Source organism: Sminthopsis crassicaudata, chromosome 3 (assembly GCF_048593235.1).
Source record: "Sminthopsis crassicaudata isolate SCR6 chromosome 3, ASM4859323v1, whole genome shotgun sequence".
NCBI classification, from domain to species: Eukaryota; Metazoa; Chordata; class Mammalia; order Dasyuromorphia; family Dasyuridae; genus Sminthopsis; species Sminthopsis crassicaudata.
This window is the reverse complement of record NC_133619.1, coordinates 215290654-215306531: the sequence shown is the minus strand read 5'-3', so window position 1 is coordinate 215306531 and position 15878 is coordinate 215290654. Positions and strand designations below refer to the sequence as shown.

Sequence of the window (15878 nt, the reverse complement as noted above, 5' to 3'; positions counted from 1 at the left end):
CTTTCTCCTTGTCCCAGATGAAAAAAGAAAGTTGAAATCTTTCCAGAGGGGAAAAATGTGCAAGCTAAAGAATGCTAAAAGACTTGAGATTTGCTGTCTTTATGAATGAGAAAGATTATATCCATTCCTCCACAACTGCTGCTGCTCTGACTGGGGAGGAAAATTGGGAAAGATTGTGTAAATGAACAATTCAGGGCCACTCAGAGTCATGATAGGACTGTCTGATCAAAACTAGAATAATAGTCCACTTCAACCTTCTTCCTTCTTCTATTCGCCTTATCTTGCATTATAAACCATCTAGCTATACATTACTGATTTATACTGAGTACTGAGGCTGTACTCAGCTATACAGAAACCATTTTTAATTGCTGGATTTTTTACTAGCCAAGGCTAAACCAGAGATTTTTATTGACATATATTCTTATGCTTCTTAAAAAAAGGTAAAAGATTAGACAAACACATACCAAAATCAAACTGGACACAGAATGAGTTAGTAATGTTCTGGTGACAGACATCAAAAATGGTTACACTACCAAGGAGGTAAAGACCAAAGAATCCCTTCCAGTGCTCCTCTTCAGTCACAAAATTTCTACCACTAGACAGTTACATGCAAACAACATACCATAAATACAAATGGGTTAAGGTCCAAGGCTGGGGCAGAGTACATAACCAAGCAAGTGACAGAGAGTATCACCAGATAAAATAGATAATTTTAATTATGTAAAATTAAAAATGTGTGCAAACAAAGCCAAAATTAGAAGGTAATGGGGGAGGGGAATCTTTGCAGTAGCTTTGCCTAAAAAGGGTTTTATTTCCAAGATATAGAAGGAATTGATAAAAATGAATCATTCCATGATTGATTCAGAATCGAAGGATATGAATGAACAGTTTTCTTTTTTTTAAGAAATAATAATAGTTTTTTTTTAATTTTTCAAAATAATGCAAAGATAGTTTTCAACATTCACCCTTGCAAAACCTTGTCTCAAACTTTTCTCCTTCCCTCCTTCTCTCCCCACCTCCCCTAGACAGCAAGTAATCCTATATGGGTTTAACTGTGTACGGTTCTTTTTTTTTTTTTTTTTTTTTTTTTTTTTCCCCCGAGGCTGAGGTTAAGTAACTTGCCCAGGGTCACACAGCTAGGAAAAGTTAAGTGTCTGAGATCATATTTGAACTCGCGTCCTCCTGAATTCAGGGCTGGTGCTCTATCCACTGCGCCACCTAGCTGCCCCACTGTGTACAGTTCTAATGAGCACTTTTCTAAGGAACAAATATAAGCTATCACTATGAAAACATGTTTTAAATCACCAATAGAAAACTAAAAAATTAAAACAACTCTGAAGTTCTGCCTCATATTTATCAGATTGTCAGAGCTGGCCAAAAAAATATGACAAAGTTTGAAGGGACTTCAGGAAAACTGGTACATTGATGTACTTTCAGCAAAAAAATGAATGTTTTAGCCATTCTGGAAAGAAATTTGGAATTCTACCCAAGAAATTAATAAATTGTACATGCCATTTGACAGCAATGCCACTACAAAAAATTTTTAATAATAACAATAAAATAGTAAATAAATAATAAAATAGAAAAATAATAAATATTTTTAAATAATAATAATAATAAATTAGTTTCATTGCCACTATTGTCTAGATCCTAAAGAGATCAAAGAAATAAAAAGGACCTACATTTACAAAAATATTTGTAAAAGTTCTTTTTTATAAAACTATTTGTAACTACTCCTTTTTTTTTTTTTTACAGTAACAAATGACATCAGTTGAGGATTGGCTACATGTCATGATGTAAGAATATAACAGAATAGTATTGTGCCATAAGAATTTATGAAAGGGACAATTTTGATGAAACTTAGGAAGATTCAAATGAACTACTGCAAAATGAAGAGGGCAGAATAGGAAAACCATTTATATAAGAACAACATTACAAAAAAAAAAAATCCAATCCTTAAGAACTCTGATTAACATAATTACCAATCATGATTTCAGAGAAATGATGAAAAAGCATACTACAAATTTCCTGATAGAGAAATCATAAGAGAGTGCAGAATGAGATGTATAATTTTTAGACATGACCAATGTGGGAATTGCCTGTTAAAAGGATTTTTTATTTTCTTAATTTTCCAATTGGAGTGGGGATGGGTGAAAAGAAAAAATAAATAAACTTTTGTTCATGAGGGAAAAAAAAATTCATTAACAAAAAGAGAATGAAATAGTTAAGATTATCAAAAGCAACAGAGATCAGGAGAATAAATCTTGGGAAAAAAGTCAACTGGATTTCCCTATTAAGCAGTCATTAATTATTTGAGAAAATCTTTTTAGTGGAGTGGTAAAGAAGAATAGCTAACAGCTTTCATAGGCCTTACACAATTAGGTGGTGTAGTGGATCAAACACTGAGTTGAGAATTAAGAAGGCTCATCTTTATAAGTTCAAAGCTGGCCTCAGACATTTGCTAGTTGTGTGACTCTGGGGAAAAAGTCACTGGGAACCTGTTTTCCACAGTTCCTCATGAGTTGGAGAAAGAATTGGCAAACCACTTCAGAATGTCTGCCAAGAAAACCCCAGAATGAGGTCACAGAGTCAGAACTCAGTAATAACAGGCTCTGTATTTTTTTGTCTTTTGGTGGATATAATTTTAGTATTAGTACTTGATTTAGTATTTGATTTTGCAATGAAAAAGTCTCAAAGTTTATCTCCAGTATTAGTGTAAATTCTTTTACTTATTGACATGATTCTTTTTCTTTGTGTATACTGTACCCATGTTTGCTGTCCATGTGCATATTCATGTGTGTGCATGTCAATGTGCATGTGAGAGTGCATGTGCATGTTACGTGTGTGTGTGTGTGAAACGAGGGGCTATGCATTCACAAAGTGTATCAATGTACTTGACTTGTGAAATGTCATCCCTTCCATGTCCTTACCACTCTCCTGGAATCAGGCTCCCTAGAACCTGCACATGAGGAAGTTGAATGAGCCAAGAACATACTTTGTGTATGTGCCAGTCCATTACAAGCATATGCATATTTTAAGAAGAAATCTTAGTGTTTTTATCATACAAATATTATCTCATTGCTTTATATGAATTAACCTGAAGATGAACCATTATGTTCTCAATCATACAGAATTTAATTATGTTCAGTAACTATACTAATTAAAGCTGGAAAGACTATCAATATGTATTAGAAAAGTTTTCAACAATGGCTTTCAATCTGTCAGTTAATCAGAAAATGAAACTAACTATATAACACCAAAGCATTATGGTTCACCAAAGTTTTATTTTAAGAGCACCTAGATTTAAAAAAAAAAATTAAGCAGCATAGCCATTTTTCCCTCTAAGATAATAATCCAATATTTATTCATTATTAAGGAACTTAATGAGATCAGCAAAATGTCATATGCAAACAATAGCAATACACACAGAAAGAGAAAGAGGGACAGGGACAGGGATAAGGACAGGGAAAAGGAAGAGAGGAAGAGGGAGAGAAACAAGGAGAAGAAGAGTGACAGGAACAGGACAGGGAGGGGAGAAAAGGAGAGAGGGAAGAAGGGAGCTATTTACCCTGGAAAAAAAAGCAACTGAAGAATGTGTATTGTTTCTGTTGTGCTAGAAGAAAGGCCTCTTTTGGACAGGCAGTTCAAAGGGACAAACAGCTGGGCCTAGAGTTCATGGGAAGAAGAGAATAGGCTGGGTTTCTGAAACAAACTCATTTTTTTGGCACAAATATTTTTTTATGTAGCTATTTGTTATGGATTAGCACTATCTCTGAAGAATTTAAATTAATTATTCAAAGGGAGAAGGGGAGACAGAGTAAAAATGAGTAGTTTGCTACACCTATAGGGTTAATAAGATATTGTGAAGAAGAAATAGTGTAAAAAAATGTCAAAAAAAAAAAAAAGCAAAAAAAGCATAGGAATGTGGTGTAGAATATGGGCCATTATGGAAGAAGAGAGAAATAAACAGTAGATGGCTTAGCTTTACTGATTTCCATACATTGGACCCCAGAATGTTGGATGGACAACCTCTTTATTTATGGAGAGCTACATTGGACCACCATAATGGATGAATACAATCTGTATTTAATGACATTCAAAAGAATTTATTGAGCATTTGTAATGTGACCAACCATTATGCTAGGTGTTTATAATCTACTGGAGAGCAGCTAGGACTGAACACTGGATTGGGAATCAGAAGATGAATCTTCCTGAGTTCAAATCCAGTTTTTTTCTACTAACTACTAAGACTGTTGGTAAATCACTTAATCCTATTTACTCTAGTTTTCTCAAGGAAATGGCAAACCAAGATCCATTCTCAGACTTCTACTAACTAATATGATTCTGGCCCAGTCACTTAATCTTGTCTGCTCCAGTTTTCTCAAGGATTTGGCAAACAGGATCTGCCAAGAAAATCCCAGATGGGATCATAAATTAGTAGAACACAAGTTAATAACAAGTTAATAACAAATGACTTACACAACAATTAACTTTATATAAAATAGATGAAGATAGTAGGGGGAGAACACTAACTAATATAGAGCTCTATAAAGAAGATGGACTCTAAGCTGTGTTTTGAAGAAGCTAAGGATTCTACAAGGGAAGAATGAAAAAGCAAAGTATTCCATGAATGGCAGATCAGTTGTGCAAAGACACTATGGTGAGAGATGGAAGATCATGTGTAGAGAATAGTTAGTAGTAGTGGGATTGAGAATGCAGAAGAGAAAATAAAACACAGTAAGACTGGGAAAGTAGGTTGGAACCATAACAAAAGTTTTTAAAAGCCAAAGAGAGGTAGCTAAGTGGTACAGTGATGCAGTGAATAGAACACTGACCTTGGAGTCAAGAGAACCCAAGTTCAAATATGACTTCAGATATATTCTAGCTGTGTAACTTAGAGTAAGTAAATTAACTTCTATTGCCTCCAAAAAAAAAAAAAATTTAAGCCATATTGAATGGTTTGTGATGTGAACTCCAAAAGAGTTCATTCTGTCCCCATTATCAATTTCATGGGACTGTTTTATTATCATATTTAAGACAGACTCAGTCATCTCATTATGCATCTTGCAACTACTTTGTGAACACAACATGTTTGGGAATTTGTTCTCCATTAAGCTTCTCCTTGACCTCTCCCTAACTCCTCCCTAACAAAAGAAATACCTGATAAATTATGGCATTTTAAGACTTACAAAGTGCTTTAATATATTCTTAATAACCCTATGTGTTAAGGATTACAGATATATAGAGAGCTGTCTGCTAGAGATAATTGAACTCTTGGGAGCTAATGAGGTACAATCCATAATGACATAGTAATAGGTATAGACATACATACACAGATACATATATAATACACATATGTACATATGTTTTTATATACATGTAATCTATATATCTAGGCAGCTAGATAGCCCAGTGGATAAGTATCCAGTCTGAAGTCAGGAAGAGTTGGACACAACTGAAATGACTGAATAACAACAATCTCTGTGTGTATGTGTGTGTGTGTACCTATATGTTTGTGAGTGTATAATGAACAACATGTACACAATTAAGTAAATACAAAATATGTAGAAAATTAAGATAAATAAAGGAGAGAAAGACTAGAGACTGAGAAACCAAGACAAGTCTTTTGAGGAGGCTGAGCCCTGGAGGAAATTTTATATATGCATGACATATATGTATGTATGAATATATAGGTATACATATATGTGTATATGTTATATACACATGTGTGTATATATTACATATGTGTGTCTATCTATATGTGTGTGTATATATATATACATATATATATCACTAGATATACAGAAATTTGTGAATAAGTCTATAATAAACTCCAGAGGATTATTTAGAGCTTTTAGACATTGAATGAAGTAGAAGATACCACATAGGAAATAGCATTTAATTATCTGAAAGAATCAGACACAATTCTGGACCTGTGTACAGAGATAGTCATTGTTATATTAATGATAATTAAATTTTCAGTTTTTAAAATATTACTGACTATGTATTCCTAATTGTGTCATTAACTAACTGTAGGATGTTGGGTGAGTCATTAACCTTTTTAGTCTTATTTTTTCATTTTTAAAATGAGGAAGTTGGATTAGATGATCAGCAAGGTCTCATGTTTCTGTGGTATCTATTTAAGAATGCAACCTTCATTAAAGTTATTACCAAAGAACAAATTTGAAACAAGATTTAAATCCAAGTTGCAATGATTTAACTGGAATTAATTGGAATGATCTACATACAGTCTTAGGTCTGGTGGTTGATCTCATTATTATGCACATGTATAATGATTAATATATAAATTTTACAAAATAATGCATGTTTGTAATATTTATATACATGCATATATTTGCATTTTGCATATATATGCATTTAAATAGATAGATAGATATAGATAGATGTATGTAAGAAACAATATTTTGATTCCCCCCAAAGGCACAGCGAATGGACAGATTCAGGATAAGTAAAACAATTTAAACTTTTAATACATTCCTGTAGGAAACAAGTTTGAAACTTCAGATGAGCTCACACACAATTTGATACCAGAGCCAGAAATTATATGCTGTACAAATTTTCCTCCTCCTCCTTCTCAGAGGAGATCCTTCAGATGTCTAACATTTCATTATACTCTCACTGCATACACTCCTTAATATGCCCCTACCCCCAATCAATCATGCAGCACATCTTATGTTGATGAAGCCTAACTCCTCCTGAAGAGTTCATATTAATAAGGCTAATTAAGCATGTGTGGTCAGAAGAACACTGTGACCAAAGTTTGAATGGAGGGGAGGGAGGTTTGAATGTCTATCATGTCTTGTGGTTTTTGAATTACTTTTGGCCAAGACAGTTTAGACCACAGGGTTTACTCTTGACAATTCCTTATTCTTGTAGTCAAGTTATAGCATCTGTGGAAACAGAACCTTATCCTCTCACCATCCCTCACAAGGATTCCTGTTGACTTAAGATGTTCTTTTCTTACCAAGAAAAGACCATCTTTTTTTTTTTAAACAAAAAATACCATTTGAGCCTATTTAAATTTGACTCAATATTCTAATTGGTCAAAATTTATTTGGAGTTTTTCAACTGTGGAAACAAAACTTTACAAATATATTTTACTTTTCATGAGTGTATACACACATATGGGTATATATAATAGACCATTTTAGCATTATTAAATGCTTATAAGATACTTGTCAGGCTTAGTACTGAGTTACCAAAACAAAAACAAAAATATCTATCTTCAAGGAATATATACTCTAATTGGGGGAGGAGATGTGATGGACAACATGTACACAGATAAATAAATACAAAACATGTAGAAAATTAAGATAATTAAAAGACAGAAAGACTAGAAATGGAGGGAACCAAAATAGGGTTTCTGAGGAGGCTGTACATTGAGCATTGGAGGAAGCTAGAGACTCTAAGAGGTAAGAAAGAGGTATATTGTGGGTGTGAGGGATAGCCTTTAAAAAGGCATAGAAACCAAAAATGGAATATTCTTTATAGGGACTAGCAATTAGGCTAATTTGACTGGAACTTACAGTGCAAAGACTAACAACTCAGAACATTGACTAGTCGGAATATAAAGGGATTTAAATGTTAAAGGAACTTGTATTTTATCTGAGACAATGAACAATCACCAATTTTCCTTTAAAAAAAGCTGAATAGCTATGCTTTTTCACAAGTCTTCTGTATAAGAAAGTTTAGTTGATGCAGAAAGTCATTAAAACATGAGATTTAGCATATGAGAAAAACAATCAGTTCTTCTTAGAAGTGTTTTTTATATTATGCACATGTCTCAGAGTCTCAGACAAATAGTGAGTCCTTAAAGATTTAGTCATGTTAATTATAATGATGTATTATCTATTAAATTTCCTGTTTTTCAAAGAAGAATTTAATTTGGTATAATTATGCTATAAAATAGCAATATCTTTACATCAGTACAATGAAATTTTTTTTTATCTTCACAATTAACTAAATGAAATTTATTCTTTAAATCTAGGAAGCTTTACAATCTTTGCACTATGACATTAAAAAAATTTGTTCAGTGAAATGAGATTATTTCTTTGAGTGTGGCAAGCAACCTAATTAAATAGTCTGCTTTAAGCACCATATTATATTATCACAGACTGCCTGTCAAAAGGTTTCCATTAGGGCCATAAAATGCTATTCAAAATTATTTCCTATCAGTTCTACTGAAAACACTAGTTGATTAAAAAATGAAAAAGTAAGGTATAGTTAATTAGATTGAGATTTATTGAATGAATAAGTACTCGAAAAACTAAAGAGATTTTTTTAAAGTCATTCTTAGAAATCACGGTATTAGAGAAAGATTTATAACAAGAATACTAGTAAGATTTGATCAGAAGAACTACTATATTTTTTAGTAGTCCACACTCAGACTGGTCATGTGTAGGTCTGAAATGAAATGAGATAATTGAGGACTATTAACAGTTAACCAAAAAATTTTACTTAACCATAGTGTGGAAAGGATATTCAGCATGGATACAGTATTGATTCACTTGGGTGCAGCTTCCCTGCATCTGTAATGGATCATGCTGTTGCATTGGTCAGAAGCTGGTAGGAGGAGTTCCTAAATGACTGGCTTTATATTTAGTCCATAGGAAACTATGTCAATGATTTCAGCCTTAGCCTCTGCACTGATTAAATATTAAAAAGCTACCTCAGAATACCTGGCTCTTGGAATCTTGAAAAAAAAACTAGCTTAATCTATATAGCAAGGATTCTAGAAGGCATTGCTCTTGTGACAGTTACCTAGACTCAAATACTCCCATACTTCAGAAAGTTTGGGTAAGCACATTTGATTTGACTTCAAAATTAGAAGATGCTATAAAATCCTGTTTCTCTGTGCAAATATAATATTTAAAAATAAAGCTGTATAAAGAAGAAGACGTGGTCTTCAGTATAATCATAATAGTTTGATAAAATTTTTGTTCAGGGTAATCATACAGACTGCTGATAGTTGAATAGTAATTGTTTTTGAGTGGATGCTCATCAGTTGGAGAATGGTTGAATAAGTTTTGGTATGTTATGGACCAGAACTCTGAAACAAGGATTCTTACAAGGTGTTAAGTCAGTGGAATTGATGAGACAATGGTTATCTAGTTTATCGTGGTGCTTAATAGTTCTCTAAGTTCAGTATGATTGATTTAATCTTACAACAAATAATGGTTTCCTAGTGATATAATGATTGGTTTATACTCAGTGTAGAGCATATAAACTGGGACTCAGAGCTAGAGAAAGACTCAGAAGGAGCCAGAGAGAGACTCTAAGAGCTTGGAGACAGAGCCAGAGAAGATAAGCAGACTGGAGGCAGGATCTCAAGCTCTTGGAGCCAAGGAGAGACAGATTCAGATTCATTCATTCCATCATTCGGCCTTCTTGTGGCTGGCCTGCTCTCCTACATTTCTCCACTGAAACCAAGACTGCAGAAGGCTTCTAAGAAAGCTAGCCCAGACTCAGGCAAGGAAACTAGATTGTGAAGGAGATAATAAAGAAGTTGGACTTTAACATCTGGCTATTCTTGTGGTGATTACTGAAATGAAAGCTGCTCCCAAGACCTCCAGAAAACCAATGGTACATGAATGTTATGGAATATTATTATTCTATAAGAAGCAATTAGCAGGATGATTTCGGAAAGGCCTGGAGAGACTTATATAAATTGATGCTTAGTGAAGTGAGTAGATCCACAAGGACATTGTACATAGAAACAATAAGATTATATGATGATCAATTCTGATGAACATGGCTCTTTTCAACAGCAAGGTGATTCAGGCTAGTTTCAATAGTCTTGTGATGGAGAGAGCTATCTGTACCCAGAGAGAGGACTATGGGGGCTGAAGGTAGATTTTTTTCACTTTTTTTCTTGTTGTTTGCTTGCATTTTGTTTTCTTTCTCATTTTGTTTTCTTTTTTGATCTGGTTTTTCTTCTGCAGCATTATAATTGTGGAAATATACATAGAAGAATTGCATGTGTTTGGCATATATGAATTATTTGCCATCATGTGGACTGTGTAGGGGGGAAGGGAGGAAGAAAAAAATTTGGAACACAAGATTTTGCAAAGGTGAATGTTGAAAATTATGTAAACATGTTTCAAAAATAAAAAAGCTTTAACTAAAAAAAGAAAAATAATTGTTTTTGCTTTTATTTTGTTTCAGCAAATGATGAAGAAAATACAAGAAGGAAGAAGAAAATATCCATTTTTCTTTATACATATAAACATACTCACTTTTAGTGGAGGGAATAATATAATTTTATGGCATAAGAAAAACACTAACATACTGATGATAATATGGCCTATTTTCTTCAGATAAGACAATTAAGAAAAAAATAATCAATTATTTGAAAAATTCAGTTAATTGGTTAATTCTAAATACAGCTAGTTTTTTGTGGTTTTTTTTTAATAGTTTTTATTTACCAGATATATGCATGGGTAACTTTACAGCACTGACAATTGCCAAACCTTTTGTTCTAATTTCCCCTCCCCCCCAGATGTTAATACATGTTAAATATGTTAAAGTATAAGTTAAATACAATATATGTATACATGTCCCAACAGTTGTTTTGCTGTACAAAAAGAATCAGACTTTGAAATAGTGTACAATTAGCCTGTGAAGGAAATAAAAAATGCAGGTAGACAAAATAGAGGGATTGGGAATTCTATGTAGTGGTTCATAGTCATCTCCCAGAGTTCTTTTGCTGGGTGTAGCAGGGTCAGTTCATTACTGCTCTATTGGAATATATTTGGTTCATTTCATTGTTGAAGATGGCCACATCCATCAGAATTGATCATTATATAGTATTGTTGTTGAAGTGTATAATAATCCCTGGTTCTGCTCATTTCTTTCAGCATCAGTTCATGTAAGTCTCTCCAGGCCTTTCTGAAATCATCCTGTTGGCCATTTCTTACAGAATAATAATATTCCATAGTATTCATATACCACAATTTATTCAGCCATTCTCCAATTGATGGGCATCAACTTAGTTTCCAGTTTCTGGCCACTACAAAGAGGGCTGCCACAAACATTCTTGCACATACAGGTCCCTTTCCCCACAGCTAGTTTTTAAGAGTAAACTGTTAGTGAATAAGCTGGTAGACTACAGACTGAGAACCAGATTGATATGGAACAGGACTTTAATCAGCCCATTGCCAGAATTTTAATTCACCCCATCCTGTTTCCATTATCATTATTCCACAGAGACACTCTTGAGGCTGAGACACTCTTGATTAGCATATGTTTAGACATAACCATGTACCAGGTCATGGTCACATAGATGTACAAGCCAGTTTGTTCTTCCTCAGTCTCCTCCCTAGCCCATCCCTTACTCCCTAGGCCCCATCCTTGTTTAAGCATCTTGCTTAATCATATATAGTAGTTCAGCCTTGCTTAGTCATATTTGATTTAGCCTGTGAGCTATTTCACATGTGATAAATGTCTTTCCTGTGAGTTTTTATTAATCTTATACTTCTTCACAAATGAACTCTCCAAACATTCCTCTTTCAAAATAATGCCTCAAACCAAATTTTGGAGAGATAAAGTTAACTCAAGGTCAGAGGAAGACATTTTCCCAGCTTAAGATAAGTTAGAAGATGTTAAGGAAAGACCATTAATACTGTAATAATGAAAAATTAAAGCTGGGCACAGACTGGGAGCACTGCCAAGAGTAAAAGAAGTGGGTTGGAGTATGACAGCAGTAGCAGCAGCATCAGGAGCTCTCAGCGCAGAGACAGAGCATTGGACAACTGATCAGAAAGAGATCACAGAGACCCTCTGTTGGTCCTAGGTCCAGCTGGAGCTGATTGGCAACAGTATTGTCCATAAACAATTCTGGGTCACAGTGGAGCACTTACGTTTTGTCACAAGGGAGCAAGAGCCCTGGTTAGTTTCAGAGTCAAAAGGCACACTAGTACTTGTGACTTCAGGGGAGCAAAACTTTTTCTGGGTAAAGACAAGATCTCAGAGCAGGTAAGCAATGACCACACCTCTCTGGATCACACCACCTTAAAAGCACTAAACACTTGCAGACCCTCAGAACTAGCTCTGAAAATAGCATCATGAAAAAGCCTGAAGCTTTTCATAGTGCCTCCCCACCCACCCCTAGGTAAGCATGACCCAACTTTAACATGAAGTTAAAACTGAAGAATAGATGAGAGAGAGAGAGAGACAGAGAGAGAGAGAGAGAGAGAGAGAGAGAGAGAGAGAGAGAGAGAGAGAGAGAGAGAGAAATATCGAGCAAATAACAACAAAAAAAGCTGAACCTCAAAAAATCTATTCAGTGACATGGAAGACCAAGACTTATAAGAAGACAGCAATGTGAAAACAGCTACAAACAAATACTTAAAGAAAAGTACTAATTGGATCCCAAGCTGCAAGAATTCCTAGAAAGCTTAAAGAAAGATACAATAATAGTAGAAGAAAATTCAGGGAAAAATGAGAATAATGCATGAAAATTATGAAAAGAGAATTAATAGCTTGGCTTAAAAAGCACCAAAAATGTATGGAAAACTCTTTTAAAAGCCCAATAGACTAAATGGAAAAGCTCATTAAAGAAAAACTTCTTTAAAAGCAGAATTGGCCAAATGGGAAAAGAGAAACAAAAGCTCACTGAAGAAAAATAATACTTAAAAATTAGAATAGATTGAGAAGAGATAATTTAAGAATTACTGGACTACTGAAAGCCATGATAAAAAAGCATATAATTCACATTTCAAGAAATTATAGAAGAAAACTGTCCCAATAACTTATATACAAAGAGTAAAATCAAAATTGAAAGAATCTACTGATCACTCCCTGAAGAAGATCTTGAGGCAAAAACTACCAGGAATATTATAGTCAGATCAAAGAGCAAATATTGCAAGTAGTCAATAAAGAAAAAAAATCAAATATCGGGAAGCTACAGTTAAGAAAGTGGAGGACTTAGAGTATGATATTTAGAGGGCAAAAAACTAGGATCATAAACAAAAAATGATCTATTCAGCAAAAAAGAGCATAATTCTTCAGGTTAAAAAAAAAAAGGATAGTTAGTGAAATAGAGAACTTCCAAGCATTCCTGTTGAAAATAGAAAATTTGACATTTAACCAGAAGAACTCAAAAGAAGCATACAAGGGGAATCATGAAAGAAATAATCATAAGGGACTCAATGGAGTTAAATTGTTTATCTGTAAGGAAAATGATACATGTAATTCCCATTATAAATAGAATTAGAAAAAGTCTGCTAGATAAAGGGCATGAATCTGAGTCAGTTATGTTAGAATGATTTTCAAGAAAAGAAAGTGAAAAAGAACTATACACTGTAAGAAGGGGAAAAGGAGAGATAGAACAGAAAAGAGGCATACAAGGAAGATCTTTTATAGTGAGATAGAAAATGGAACTGGCAGACAATGCTTGAACCTTTTTCACTGGAATTAATTCACAGAAGGAAGAATATACATATATATATATCATATATGTATGTATAAACATATGTGTATGTTTACATACATATACACACACTTATATACATTTTACTCAATAGGGAAATAAGAGGGGAAAAGGATAAGATATTGGAGTGGCAGTGACAAAAGAGAAGATAAGGGAAAGGTAATAGAAAAAAGACATTTATGAGGAGGGTCAGAATAAAAAAAGGAGAGAGAGAGAGAGAGAGAGAGAGAGAGAGAGAGAGAGAGAGAGAGAGAGAGAGAGAGAGAGAGAGAGAGAGAGAGAGAGAGAGAGAGAGGAGAGAGAGGGAGAGGGAGAGGGAGAGGGAGAGGGAGAGGGAGAGGGAGAGAGGAGAGAGGGAGAGGGAGAGGGAGAGGGAGAGGAAGAGGGAGAGGAAGAGAGGGAGAAGGGAGAGGAAGAGAGGGAGAAGGGAGAGGGAGAGAGGGAGAGGAAGAGAGGGAGAGAGGGAGAAGGGAGAGGGAGAGGGAGAGGGAGAAGGGAGAGGGAGAGGGAGAGAGGGAGAGGGGAGAGAGGGAGAGGGAGAGAAGAATAAACAGAGAAAAATAGGATGGGGGGAAATGTATAGTTAGTGATCATAACAGAAAATGAATAGAGTGAGCTAACCCATAGAATGGAAGTGGATAACAGACTGGATTGGAAACCAGAGTTAAACAATATGTAGTGTACAAGAGATGAACTTGGGACAGAAATACACACATAGAGTTGAAATGAAAGGCTAGAGCTTTTATATTATGCTTCTATTATGCTTTAGCTAAAGTGAAGAGGGCAGAGGTGGTAATCATGACCTCAAAGCAAAATTACACCTAACTGAGAAAGGTAATTGGGAATCTACATTTTGTTAAAAGATAACATAGGCAATGAAGTGATATCAAAACATTTTACAGTTTCTCTGATAAAAGCTGCATTTTTCAAATACATAGAGAAGTGATTAAAATTTATAAAAATAAGAACCACTCCCCAATTGATAGTCAAAGATATGAACAAGCAGTTTTCAGAAGAAATCAAAGCTATCTATAGTTACACGAAAAGATACTTTTAATTACTATTGATTAGAAAAAGGCAAATTTGAAATTTCTGAAGTATCACCTTATGCTTATCCTAATTGACAAATGCTGGAGAGGGATGAGGAAAAAATCAGTACATTTATAGTAAAATAGTGAACTGGTCCAAACCCTTCTAGAAAACAGTTTGTCACTGTGCCCAAAAAGCTGTAATACTCTGTATAGCTTTTGATCTAGCAATTTCACTATTAGGTTTGTACCTCAAAGAGATTAAAGAAAAGAAAAGGATTTATATAGGTACAAAAATAGAGTACCTCTTTTTGTGATGGTAAAGAATTGGAGATTGAAGGATGTTTATCAATTGGGGAATGACTGAACAAGTTGTAACACATGATTATGAGTACTATTGTGTTATAAGAGAAGACAAAAGGTGTGGTTTCAGTAAAATCAAAAACATGACAAAGGCTATATGAACTGAAACCAAATGAAGTGAGGAGAAATGGGAGAAAATTGTGCAGAATGTTATAATGATGATCAACCGAGAAAGCCTCGGCTACTCTGATCAATATAGTAATCCAAGACAATTTCAAAGAACTCAAGGTGAAAAACTAAGACCTAAACTAACTAAGAACTAAAGAACTCTGAATGAAAATTGAAATATAATTTTCTTGCTTAATTTTTGGGAGTTTTTTGTTTTCATTTTTTGAGTAATTTAATATGGAAATACATTTTACATGATTTAACATGCATAGTTGATATATTCTTAGTGATCGTGGGAGGAGGAAGGGAGAGAATCTGGAACTACAAATTCATTTTTTTTTAAATAATGGCTTTTACTTTTTCCAAATACATGCAAAGATAGTTTTCAGCATTCACCTTTGCAAAACCTTGTGTTCCAGATTTCTCTCTCTTCCTCCTCTCTTTCTCCCTCCCCTAGACAGCAAGCAATCCAATATAAGGTAAACAAATGCTATTCTTCTAAACATATTTCCATATTCATCATGTGGCCCCAGAAAAATCAGATCAAAAAGGAAAAAAAAAAAAACAAAAACAAAAATGAGAAAAAAAACACAAGCAAACAAACAAACAACAACAACAGCAACAAAGGTAAAAATACTATGCTTTGATCCATATTCAGTCTCCAAAGTTCTCTTTCTAGATGTGGATAATTCTTTTCATCACACGTCTATTAGAATTACCTTGAATCATCTCATTGTTGAAAGGAACCAAGGTCTATCACAGTTGATTATCACATAATCTCATTGTTTCTGTGTACAATGTTCACTTGGTTCTCTCACTTCACTTAGTATTAGTTCATGTAAGTCTTTCCAGGCTTTTCTGAAATCAGCCTGCTCATCATTTCTTATAGAACAATAATATTTCTTTACCTTCATATGCCATAATTTATT

At 34.2% G+C, this 15878-nt stretch overlaps 1 protein-coding gene across 4 annotated transcripts in view; it reads right to left on the bottom strand.

Moving 5' to 3' along the window:
• Window positions 1–15878, bottom strand: part of CLTRN (collectrin, amino acid transport regulator) — an 87284-nt gene that overhangs the window by 31890 nt on the left and 39516 nt on the right. The gene's annotated exons all lie outside the window — the stretch shown is intronic.